At 40.4% G+C, this 12,270-nt stretch overlaps 1 long non-coding RNA gene across 1 annotated transcript; it reads left to right on the forward strand.

Annotated features, from left to right (window-relative positions):
• Positions 1-1,075: 1,075 nt before the first annotated feature.
• Positions 1,076-11,729, forward strand: LOC129133613 (uncharacterized). Its single transcript, XR_008536030.2, has 3 exons — positions 1,076-1,189; positions 1,534-1,598; positions 11,445-11,729. It is a non-coding gene; the product is annotated as an uncharacterized LOC129133613 (long non-coding RNA).
• The last annotated feature ends 541 nt before the right edge of the window (positions 11,730-12,270 follow it).

The raw sequence follows: 12,270 nt of genomic DNA on the forward strand, positions 1-12,270 counted from the left end.
TGTTGCACAGGTATATTTTGTTGCCATGCTTCATTACCCCAGAATGGCGTGCCTGAAATGTTTGTCTCTTCTATAAACCCAATAGCTTTCCCAGCGAGTCACATTTGACAGAGCAATAGACAGGTATTCGCTTGCTGGCATCCGTTTGTAAAGCCCGGGCAATTATGTATGTATTATCCATATATATATATACACACACATATATACACGTGGGGGAACACACACACACATAAAGATATGTATATAAACACACATACATATAGATATGTATGTCTATAAACACAAAGAACATGAGAGGGTGATGTACTGCTGTATTATTTGTATATAGAGGGAGACAAGTCACCTATATATGCAATATAAAAGGGATGCTCAGTACAAATATGTGCATGCTCGTACTGAAATTAACACATACACTTGGACAAAATTAATAAGAGAAAACAGGAGTTTTAATACAAATTTCCTGTTCAAATGCAGACAGAACTTTAGTGAAGAATACAATATTGGAAAAATAGGTGGATGGTCTCTTATGAATATTTTATTTCTGAGGTTTTCCACTGAGGGAAAAAAAGCCCAACGAAATATGAGACACGTCACTTTAGCTTGGAACTAGAGTTAACAGTGACTCTGTTCAAGAGAAGCAGGAAATGAGACTAAAAGCAAGAATAAAATGAAGCTGGGTTTTTTGTCGTTGTTGATGGTATATTGGGTGGGGGTTTTTTTCTTTTTTATTTTTGGTTTTGCTTTTTTTCCCTGGAGAAAAGATGTTATTTGGAGGAAAAAGCTCTGAGGGGAGAAGTCTGAGGGGAGAAGTCAGTCCCAGTATGTGCCTCGGGGCCCTTCTGCACAAACAGCCAGCCATGGAGGGTTTGCAGGCACATCTGCAGAGTGAGAGGAAGATTCAATAACAGCGTGGCTACCTTCATTAGTTTTAAACTAATTCACATGCTAGTGCTTGGTGTATTGCTTAAATGTGTCTGATTGTTCACCTGTAACATGATAATATTTTCTCCCTCATAGGAGGGTGAAGCTGAGGGCTCATGAGCTTCTCCCTGACAGTTCCTGCTCCAGCTGTGCTGAAGATGTGCACACACCAAAATGCACGTGTGCCTGTAGCCGAGGAGGGAGGACTAACTACACTGCCAAATACTCTCTTAGCTGGAAAGAAAGCTGCAAGCCTGGGAATTGTAAGGTGGGTGCTGCTTGCCCTGCCAGCCAGAACAGAGGGCTAATGCATGGGGGTGGATGGAGCCTGGGTGTAACCACACAGAATTTGCCGGATAGCTCCATCCCAGGGTGGTAACAGCATTGAAATTACTTGATGGACACTATTTTCATTATTATTACTTTAATGCACCATTGTGTACATGGTCCTGTACCATAAAAGAGTAACGCAAGCAAAACACAGGCCTTATATATGCAATTACATCCACTGCAGCTCAAAAAGAAGACAATTAGCGGAGTGCATTCCCCAGAAAGCCATCCGCGGAGGTCAGAGTTCGGGAGTAACATTTCCTTTCTCATCTCTCCCCCCAGAAAACTAGATATTACCAGCATCAAATCATCCACAGAGCACTCTAACTAAAAGGAGAACATTATGGGTAAGTAGCAGGCACTGTAATTGCCTAAACAAACAGAGTTTAGGCAGAAAAACTGTAATTCTAGTGTTTCTAGACGGTGGTTGTGTTTGGGGGTTTTTTTGGTTGGTTTGCTGGTTGTGTGGTTTTTTGTCTGTTTTGTTGCATGCTTTTTTGTCTGTTTTGTTGCATATTTTTTTGTAAGTTTTGGGTTGGGTTTTTGTGGTGTTTCTTTTGCTGTATCTAATGCTAATAAATAGCATAATGCAGAAAATGCTGCCTTGATTTATTGACAAAATTAAAATATGAAAGTGCACCTTTTACTAAAATTACAGTTCATGGCTGCTAACAAGAAGATGAGGAATAAAAAAGATTTGGACTCCCAAATTTGAAACTAATCTCGTATTTTGAATATTGAAAGCATTTATGGTGCTGTCTTTTCCCCCATTTTAGTATGTGCTTGTAATGCCCAGCTGGAACTGGAAGTGGCTTAGACAGCCTGCAAGATGTTGTCCTTCCTGCAGGAGTGGAAAGGGAGACCAGAAATACCAGCACTTCTGTATCTCTGCTGAATTTCCAGTCCATTTGAGCAGACAGACATAGTTGTGATGGGGTTTGGCTCAGTGCTTTTGGGGCACTCAAAGTTAGTGATTACCCCCTCCTCTCCAGCTGCCCTATTGCAGAGCTCCTCCAGAAACACTTGGAGGAGGCTCTACCCGTTACTAATGACTGCTGAGCAGCTGCTGCCTTTTGCTTCTTGGTCTGTTCACCACTTGCTGGCTTATGTGAAGAAGATGGCTTGTCCACACCTGGTTTTGGTACAGGAGAACCCACATAGCTGGGAATAGTTCCCCTTTTTATGAGCACATCCTGCAAAAGGACATTGTGGCTCTCATGTAACGTTGGCAGCAAATGTGTTGCTTGCTGTGCTTGGAAGTTCCTTCCATCATTTTGTTTCTCATGTCCACTTTCATTGCAAGATTTTCAGGCTACGGAGTCAACCCCAGCCAGCTTATTCTCAACACCAAGGCTTCTCATATTGGCTGGTGCTAAGGCATTGCTGTACTTTATATGATTAGTAATAGCTTAATAAGCTTGAGAAACTTGAACCTCCCCTTGTTCACTGTGGTGTTCAGTGTGATTTCAGGAACTGCATCACACGAGTTCTAGGTTTGAAAGAGGCTCTACAGCATCCATCACAGATAATATGATGCTTCTTAGGACTCCTGCCCTGTGTAAACTTCTTCTCATACAAACTGCACAAAATCAGCAGCAGGGTGGGTATGGTAATAAAAGGGAGAAGATCATGGGCTGAGGGGCAAGGGGGAGCTGCTGGAAAGCAGCAGCAGATTTTGTGGAGCTGAAAGCTGGGCAGGACCTTTGGGTAAAATAATAGCACCCACTGTGTTTGTTTCAAATGCCATGGGGATTTTCTTTAATGAAAGGCCACACAGCTCCCCGTGTTTTTACCCCACACTGGAATCAAAGGCAGGGGGATAAGAAATACATCTTTAGGTGCAGCTTTTTTGGTCGGATATATTATAGTGAACACAGTGTTGCAATGTTGCAACTGTGCAACTGTATATTACCTTCCCTTTAATGATACATCTTGTGGTCAGATTTTTGGGGAGCATGATGGCAATTGTGGTGAGCCCCTTCCTAGGCATAGATAATGGCATAACCAGGTCTGCTTGTTTTTAGTCATCAGCCCTGTATCTAACCTCTGTGCATGTGTGCATCTAATGACAAAAATGTGTGCTGATAAGCAGCATTTTATGAAAGAGTTATTTGCTTAATATATTATTCTGGCTTAACATCTGCATGTGGATTGGAAACTGTCAGAGTGAAACAGTAATTTTAAAAGGTATGTGACAATATAAAGATGGTGTGAGGTAACCTCCTGAGACAGTCGTGGTGAAATCAGATTGGCAAAAATAAGGGTTGACCTGTTACTCAGAAGAAAGAGGCCAATTTAGAACTGTGGTATGTTACTGTGTTAAATAACTCAATTTACTTTTGTTTTAATCTGAACACTTGAAGATCTTAAAAAATTAGTTAGAAGTCATCTGGTCTCTCTGGCTTGTGCTAGTTTAGGATTTTTTTGTTCCTTTTCTTTTTTTTTTGTCTTTTTTTTTTTTTTTGTCTTTTTTTTGTCTTTTTTGAAAGGCAATGTTGGTAGAATATCTCCAAGAAAATGAAGTACCGGCAAGGGGGCAGAAAATCGTGCCTGTTATTTCATGTAGCCAGAGAAAGAAGCAACACCTTGGAGGTGAATGATAGATATTATTATAAAAGAGTTGTAGCTCAGGGCAGGTGAGCGATGTGTTAATGAGGAGCCACCTCCTGCTTTCTGACAGATGACTGTCATTGTTCAAATGCTGCCATCAGATTGATTAATAACTGGGTCATCCTGCCCTGCAGTTGGAGTAGACTGTCTTCATTCTTTTGCTGATTTCTCTAATATGCTGACCTGGAGGTGACCCAATAGAGGTGGAGCTGAGATTAGCATTTCATTTCTTGTAGAACAACAAGAAAAAATTCACAAGGAAGTGGTGGGTGTTGGGGGAACACTAACCAAAAAACTCTAAGAATGTTCTTATCCCTAGAGCAACCCCCAAACTTATTCATCATTTATGAATAGGCAGTTTTAGTATTTGATACATTTATATTTTTAATAAAGATTTAAATTAGTCAGGTTCTTTTCTGCAGTGTCAGCTAAACCTAAATGAAAAGATGTATAAGGTCTCTTCAGAACATGCAAAAAAATATAAAGACCTATGTACTGAGGGGCAGGGGAGTGAGCTGATATAACATCAAAATGCCTGCTTTGCCTTAATGTCTCTTAATACTCACTAAATTCTCTATTAAAAGACCAAATAGTAAACAGCAGGCTTTGACAAGTGAGATACAGGCGTATTATCCCAGATGACTGTTATTATGGGGAAAGAATGGCAATTCTTCTTCAAGATTTGTGTAATTTTCTCTCTTTTCTTGATTTAAACTCTTCTGAAAGCAATGGCATGGCGAGTTTACCTTTCTCCTTGTCATATGTTGGCAAGGTGTGATGGCTCTCATCTGCTTTGGGAGCATGGAGCACAAGATAATAGTCAACTTGAGCCAGAGGGATACTTGCAACTAATTAGGATTCAATTTTCAGACTTTTTGGAACATTGCTTTGGCTAAAAGTTACATGAAAATATCCTTCAAATAGCTTGTGAAATTGGCTCATTTCTGGCACTCTTTTAAAATTACCAACCCTTCAATTACATGGACCAGCTCCTCAATTTGAGACTTTTCTATTTAAATGCAACATTTGTAACATTTTTCAAAAATACCTGCTATTCCTTCCATTCTTCCTGGAGAGTCCCCCCCTCCCTCCTCCTTTCTCATTACTTACAAAAGCAACCAAGCCTTTCTATCCTGAGACACAGCAGAGCAGAAGGCTCCTGTGGAATGTGGCTGACCAGGTGAACAGACCTAGAAGTGTTCCCATTTGATCACGTGTGCTCTGCTCATTTGCACATGCCATGTAGAGCACCTTCAGCTCAGTTAAAGCATTAGGCCACTTCTGAATTAGTTTTTGTTTTGTTTCTACAGAGGACAACCTTCCCCTTTTACGTGAGGCTTATGTTTTCAGGTATAAGCGGTGAGGAGCCAAAGCCAATAATTATCAGCTTCAAAAACAACTTCAAATCTCCGCACTGAATCATGATTTGTGCTTGAAACACATTTGGCTTTACAGCATGCAAGATTGCTTTATGCTCACAAAATACATAACTAGAGGCTAGAACAAAACAAAACCCAGTAGAAAAAGAAACAAGAGGTTTGTCAAAAACAAAATGTATCCAGCTGTATTTTTAGTACTTAATGTATGTAGCATCATAGTTCAAGCCACTTCTGTACTGTGGAGCCATTTTTGAACAGTTATCTCTGCCTGCAGAATGTTCCTTAAAATGAGAAGGAAAACCTTAATGTAGGTCATACCTCTACAAAAATTAAGGGGTTTTGGGCATGGAAGATTCCAGATAGAAATACTAAATCATTTCCCCTTTACCTAAAGCTGCATGCATGTAAAGTATTCACCACATCCTGTGCAATGTATACAACCTGGTTCTTCATTCAGTGCTGTGAGATCACCCCATGTCTGACATGCAGTTTTGGTAATCTGGCATTACTTTTGAAGTAGCTTCAACTTGGAAACATTGGATCTGCTCATTAAAAACTAAATGGATGCAAAATTTGAGGCAGGCATTGCTGTCCTCTTGTGCAAAACAGTGGCTCCCAAACAACTCAGTTTGTGTAAAACAACAACCAGGGCAGTTATTTTGCTATTTTAAGAATAATACTTAGCATAGGGCTTCCATGAAGTCCAGGAATAAGCACATTATTTGGAGGAACATTTGAAGGGGTGCCTTGGAGTTCTTTGAGGGGAGGTGAGCTTCTAAGCCTCTTGAAATAACTGCTATGGAGATTCTCCATTTCAGTTTAGCACACTGTTAAATCTATTCAGCTACATCAGGGCTCTGTTTAAGTAACATTAAAAGTTGACTTTAGACCCATAAAAGCCAGGAAACTCAGTGTTAAGGCTGAAAACTGAAAATCCTGGCTGTAGCTCTGCTTTTGGCCCAAGGCCTTTTACCAAAATAATAACAATCTTGCAAAAAAAAAATCTGCATTAAGGCTGCAGTGGCACACTAGATTTCAGATTCCACTATGGCCTTTTTTCTTTACTGCAGCCTTCTCTGCAGTCACTTTTTAAACTCTTTTTTGTTACAGCAAACTTTTCTCAAACACTGCTCCAAATACCTGCGGTAACCAATACCTTTCTGGGTAGGTGGAAGTGTGATATCAAAGTAATCGCTGTGAAATGGCAAATATCATTTCAGCAATGCCCACTTAAAGACCTTTAAAATTCCTATCTTGGGATGTGTGTTGACAAACTGGTGTACCATGGTATCTGAAGTGACAAACTGGTGTGCCATTGTATTTGTAAAAATGCTTTTTTCATGTTATCTAGTTTTGTTCCTTCTACTTAAACCATAATTCAGAGAGGAAAGAGATTATTTAGAAGTTCCAGAAAGAAGCAGAGGAAAAAAAGCATTTTTCAGGGAGATAGCTGAATTGTGGGTTGCTGGTAAATAGGAGGTGTTTTTGATTTCAGTAGTGGGAGAGGAAAGTCAGCACTGGGTGAAGAGCAGAAGTGGCAAGATGTAGGCTGTGGAGGATTCAGAATGATCTTGGGTCCTGTTTACAGCCAGGGCAGAATCCCTATTGACTTCATGTGGGTGAAAATTTCAGCTTTAGATTGAGAAGTTCCCAAAGAAGATGGTCAATGTGGATTTTATGTACAGGCAGTCTTGCAGCCCCTCTCAGCTTGTTTCAGCTTCTCTTACTGAAAAGATTTTTATCCAAAGAAATGTGGGGAAAAAACTTAACAGATGATTTTATTCTCAGGTCTTCCAAGATGGTTTGTTTAACCTGACACTTTCTATATAGGCATTGCAACCACAAGCTGAAATGCTGTAAAGGGGGACAGTGTGTGGAACCTGACCTCAACATTGGAGTCTCTTAGCTAGTAGTAACTAGCTAAGTATTTGTTTCTGTTTTCATGAGGAAATTGATTTGGCATATTTAACGTTGTTTCTTTATTTTATAGGTAATGGACTATTCCCATAGCTCTGTTAAAAAATAGTGTGTGTATATATATGTGTATATAAATATATATAACTGTATATATATATCTTGCAGATTTACTGCTCTGCTGTTTCACTAGGGATACACTTAATGTGACATAAGTCTCTGGATATGACAATTAAATTCACATGACCCACAGACTACCTCACAACCCAAAATTGCCCTTTGCATATTATGAGAGAATAGTAATTACCCTCTAATCACTTATTAAATCTGCTTTTCCAATGAAACTTTGTCTTTCCATGGCCTAAAAGATGGTGTTTGTAACAAAACCCAGTAATGTCACAGTGCCCATTATCTGTACTTCTGCTAAATATGCTCAAAAGAACAGTGTACTGTTTTTTCTTCATCACAAACTTATTGAAACAAGAGAACCTTTAGTTGAGAAGAATCTTATATGCATATAAATGCTGAAGTAACTTCACAAATGGATCATTTGGTGTGGAGAATAACACTGCATTGGAATAGCATTGAATTAGCATGTTTGCTGTGTGTACGGATATCTCATCCCAGATAAATGTGAGTCTCTGTCCCAGTGTTGATGAAAGTGATCATTTTGTTTTTTTAAACTGTTGATAGAGTGTGGATGAGTGAAAGCAATAGGGACGCTCTAAGCTCTGAATTTGCCATCACATTGTGGTTTTGGAGAGTTCAAGTTCTTGAGAAATTCAAAGTCCTGCTTGGTCACTGTATTGTTACAAATTTTTAATATTATTGCTATAAGCTGGAAGTGCAAGAGCATGGTCTTTTCTGCATTATGCTTTAAATGCCCAGAGCCTCTAAAATGAGAGATTGAGGCTTGGCTGAGTCAACTCAACATTTCATTTTGCTGAAGCAGATAAATACACTTTCATTAAATTTACTATGGGAAAATCTTTCAAAGCTAGGTCCCATGGCACTTTCGGTGGTAGCAGATTTCTGCACGAGAGTTTTTGGCCAAGGTCACTGTGTACTAGCTGTCCCCTTGACTGCCATTCTTCATCCCAGAGGTGACTGAATTTCAGTGATGGGTGAAGTAATTTTTCTGCTTTAACTTAGGATATCTTTGGACACAAAGTCTAAAATAAATGTAAGATATAATTAAACACACACTGCAGAATTCTTTATATGGGGGAGGGGATAGATAACCTGTCTGTATCAATCTAACTTATAAAGGAAGTATGTTAAGCCATGCTTTCTTTCTTCCTTTGTGTTTTTTTCAAACTTTCTTTCTTTGTGTTTTTTTCAAACATTTTTTCTAAGGGACAAGTAAACTATCCCTGCCTTAGCAGATCTTAAAACTAGTAGGGAGATCTCCAGATCTGCCATACAAATAAAACTGTTTTGTTATCCTTCCTATTTCAGGGCCAACTATGATAGACTCCAGTTTGCTCAAACATGTAATTCATGACTAAATGAAGGTCATCACCTGTGTTCAAAAGTCCAGACTGACACCTTCTAACAAGGTCAGGAAGGTAGAGCACTAAATCCCTCACCAAACTCTTAAGTTTGTTTTCATCTTCCACCAGGCAGTTAGATCAGCACTGCAGCCTTTACAAACAGCAGTGGGAAAGAAAAAAATGAAAGTTGCCATTGGGTGAAACTACTGTGTTCTGCAGGCTTGTTTGTGACTGAACCAAGGGTGTGAAATCTGAATATGGTTTTTGACCCTTCTCATAACTGCAGGGGAGAAATTGTCTAGTAAATAAACATAAAACCCAGGAGAGCTCCTTTTCCTATTAAAAACTACCTGTGTTACACTGGATAAATTCTCTATGGAAGCATGCACCAAGTCCCTGCTTGGAGAAAAGGAATGAAAAAGCACTTCCCTTGTCTAGAGAGCTGAGGAAAACTACACTAAATACACTGCACCTTTAGACTCTGATGAGTAGGGACAAATGAAAGCCTATATTTAGAATGCTAATGTGACTAAGATTAACCTCGACTGAGGTTTTAAATTGGGATCAGCTACAGCTGCAACACCTGGATCACAGTTTCACTGGAGTTCAGGGCTTAGGGGAATCAGACTGCTTTGGCTTGGGCCCCCTACTCCAGTATGGAAGGTTTTTCACTAAGCTGACCCGGAGTCTTTCAGGCTGGACCCTCTGTCACTCTGATTTCATGCTGTGGCAGATGTTGTGGTGATGCAAAGCTGGACAACACAAGCACATCTCAAAAGAAGAAAGCTCCCTAAACAAGACCTGCTTATGCCTACATGCTTACATTCATGGTAAATTGGGAACTCACAGCAGTCACTGTCTCAAAGCAGAGCTAAGACCATATATTTTACATTTATACCATCACTATTAACAGCAAATATGAATGAGGAAAGATAGGGACACTAAGAATACAACCCCTCTATCAATTCACTCAGGAAACTTAGTTTTCCTTTTCTTGAGCCTGAATGCAACTAGACACATTATTTTGAAAACTTTTGAATTTAACCCCAAACTCACCCTCTCTATATCCTATTGTTGGTTCATGGTAACAATTCAGATGCAACCAGTGATCCCTTGGGAGGGGCCTGTTCAGCACAAAGTCCATTTTCACACATCAGTCTGCAGGGCAGGTTTAGACTGCAAGTCCCCAAATCATCGTTGTCACACAACTTCCCAGCACCTCTGTTAAGTATTTTAACCTGTGTCTACCCACACTCAGCAAATGTTTGTGGGGACCCATTCAACATGGGAATGAACCGTGCCCATACTGAGCTTTTACTGCTGGTGGGAGTGCTCTATTTCTCTCTTCCCAGGAAGAAGGAAAGACACTTAGTGAAGAACTGCAAGAAGAAGCTGTAGGCTATTTTTGTGCCTGAAATTTGTCCTGCCTTACTAACTTTCCATGTTTAATGTCCACTAATAGAATCCTGTTAGTACCCCCTCCTGTTTCCCACTTCCATGCTGCAGCACAGACACTATTGTGCTGCCAACTTTACTTCTTGAGATAGTAAATGGAGTGGAGGTAGGCAAGGAGCATGAGATTATATTCTCCATGGCAGAGCTCTGCCTGCCCACCCTTGCCCTCTGACAAACTGATAGGGCATTGCCAACCTGCTCAAAAGACTGGGTTTGAGCTGGAGCATGAAGACACAGCCCAGCCTGAACCCCCAGAACAAAGCCTTGGTTTTGGCAGTCTGGAGGATGAGGCTGGCACCACATGAATGAGTGGAGCAGAGGCACTCATGTGAAGCCATGCATGCTGTCATCAGGCTGGGATTATCCAGGGGAAAGGTGTAGTGAGGGCCTGTGCCTCAAACAGCTTGCAATTCAGACCCACTCTTTCAATGTCCATAAAATCCTCCCCAGCCTTTTAAAAGTGCTCACATGGATCTCTTCTCCAGGGCATGGGAGTTCCTCAGTGCAAGACCCCTCTAATATCAGGAAATACTCTATTTATCCTGCTCAGTGGTGGGGAAGCCAAGACAGGAAGACACCAGGGCCAGGAGTCATGCTGGAGGGCTGTGAGGGAGCAGCAGTCCTCCTGCTCACCCAGCCATCTCCACCTAGCTCTGGCTGCACCCCAGCAGCTCCCAGAGGCTGATCTCAGCCTGGCTCCTGTCCCACTCTGTGTCCCAGTGCACCCTGTCCATGGCCACTGTGTCTGAGCCCATGGCAGCAGCTGGCAGCAGCCATTGGTTACGGGATCTGGATCTTGTGCTCTACCCAAACCCGGCACACATTCATTTGCAAGAATCAAGCAGGAATATTTCAGCATTGGCACCAGCTCTGGGTAGGCTTTCAGACAAGAGATTTTTCCCACCTGCATGTTATAAAACCATCCTAAATGGAGACTGTAATCTCCCAACATTAAACAAATGAGGAAGCTGCATTCTGAAACTCATAAGTCGCCACCAGCCTTTACCAAATAATAACAATTGCATTGCTGATGGCCCTGTCTCTCGCTGTTAGCATGCTGAATGACAGGGAGTAGTGTGTGCTAGTAAGAGTATCTCATTTGTTCCAAGTACTGCAAGCATTCCTGCAAATCCACAGAGGCTCTTCATAATCTTTTGCAGGTGGTCAGATTTTAAATATTACAAAAAAGTGAACTAACGTATTAAAACAGGAAGATAAGCATTTCCTTTGTTTGTTTTCTGTTCATTTGCTAAAGCAATGCATCTTATTTGTGTCACCTATTAGCTAGTTTCATAATATCCTGATGGACTGATGAATTTTTTTTTTTAATTCTCATTTGCAGATCCAAAAAATCCAAGCTCTCACAGAGAATAGACTGGAAAAGCAAGATAACTACTTCCCCAACAAAGCCTGATATCTTCTAGAAACAATGACAGTAAGATTTAATCTGAATAAGTAGCAAGATTTTAAAATGTGGGATAGAGGTTATACAGATAAATACTATTTTTCCCAGCAGGTATGCACAAAGGGATGGGCTGCCTATTGGTAATTACTAGAAAATTGCAATCCAATTGATATGGCTTATGGGCTTCTACCTGATTCACATACAAAGGAATCACACAGGCATTACATGTCCAGGGGGCCATGCTGAAATCTTGTTTAAAGTGCTGTGACTTGGGTACAAAGGAATCTCTTAATCTCTACCTTATCTCTTCATCAAACTGCTTAAAAAATCTACTTAGGACAGATGATCCAATACAAGGCCAACATGGATGGAAAATATACATTACAGTGGTCAATTTTTCTCTTTGAAAATGCTTAAAACATAATCCTTAAAAAATATCCACCTCACCTTCATGGAATAGACCCACTAGAAAGAATTATCAGGATTTCTGGTTAGTTTGCATTTATTTTCATTCAGCTGTTAGCCACGATGCCAAATATCCTTTCTGTTTATCTGTGAGCATGGTTTTCTCCATGACCAGGGGGAAGGAGTGATTGGGTGTGGATTTTGCATGTGATAGTCACAGGTATATGTCTTTTCCATTCCCCCTTGCTGTACTCTTTAACTTAATCAGACATATCTGATACATTCATTTCTCTAGTCTTTCATCTGACATATGATGCACCCAAAAAAACTCATTAGCTAAAGTTTATTCCAGAAGTTG

The sequence above is a fragment of the Agelaius phoeniceus genome, chromosome 1 (assembly GCF_051311805.1).
Source record: "Agelaius phoeniceus isolate bAgePho1 chromosome 1, bAgePho1.hap1, whole genome shotgun sequence".
Classification (NCBI taxonomy): domain Eukaryota; kingdom Metazoa; phylum Chordata; class Aves; order Passeriformes; family Icteridae; genus Agelaius; species Agelaius phoeniceus.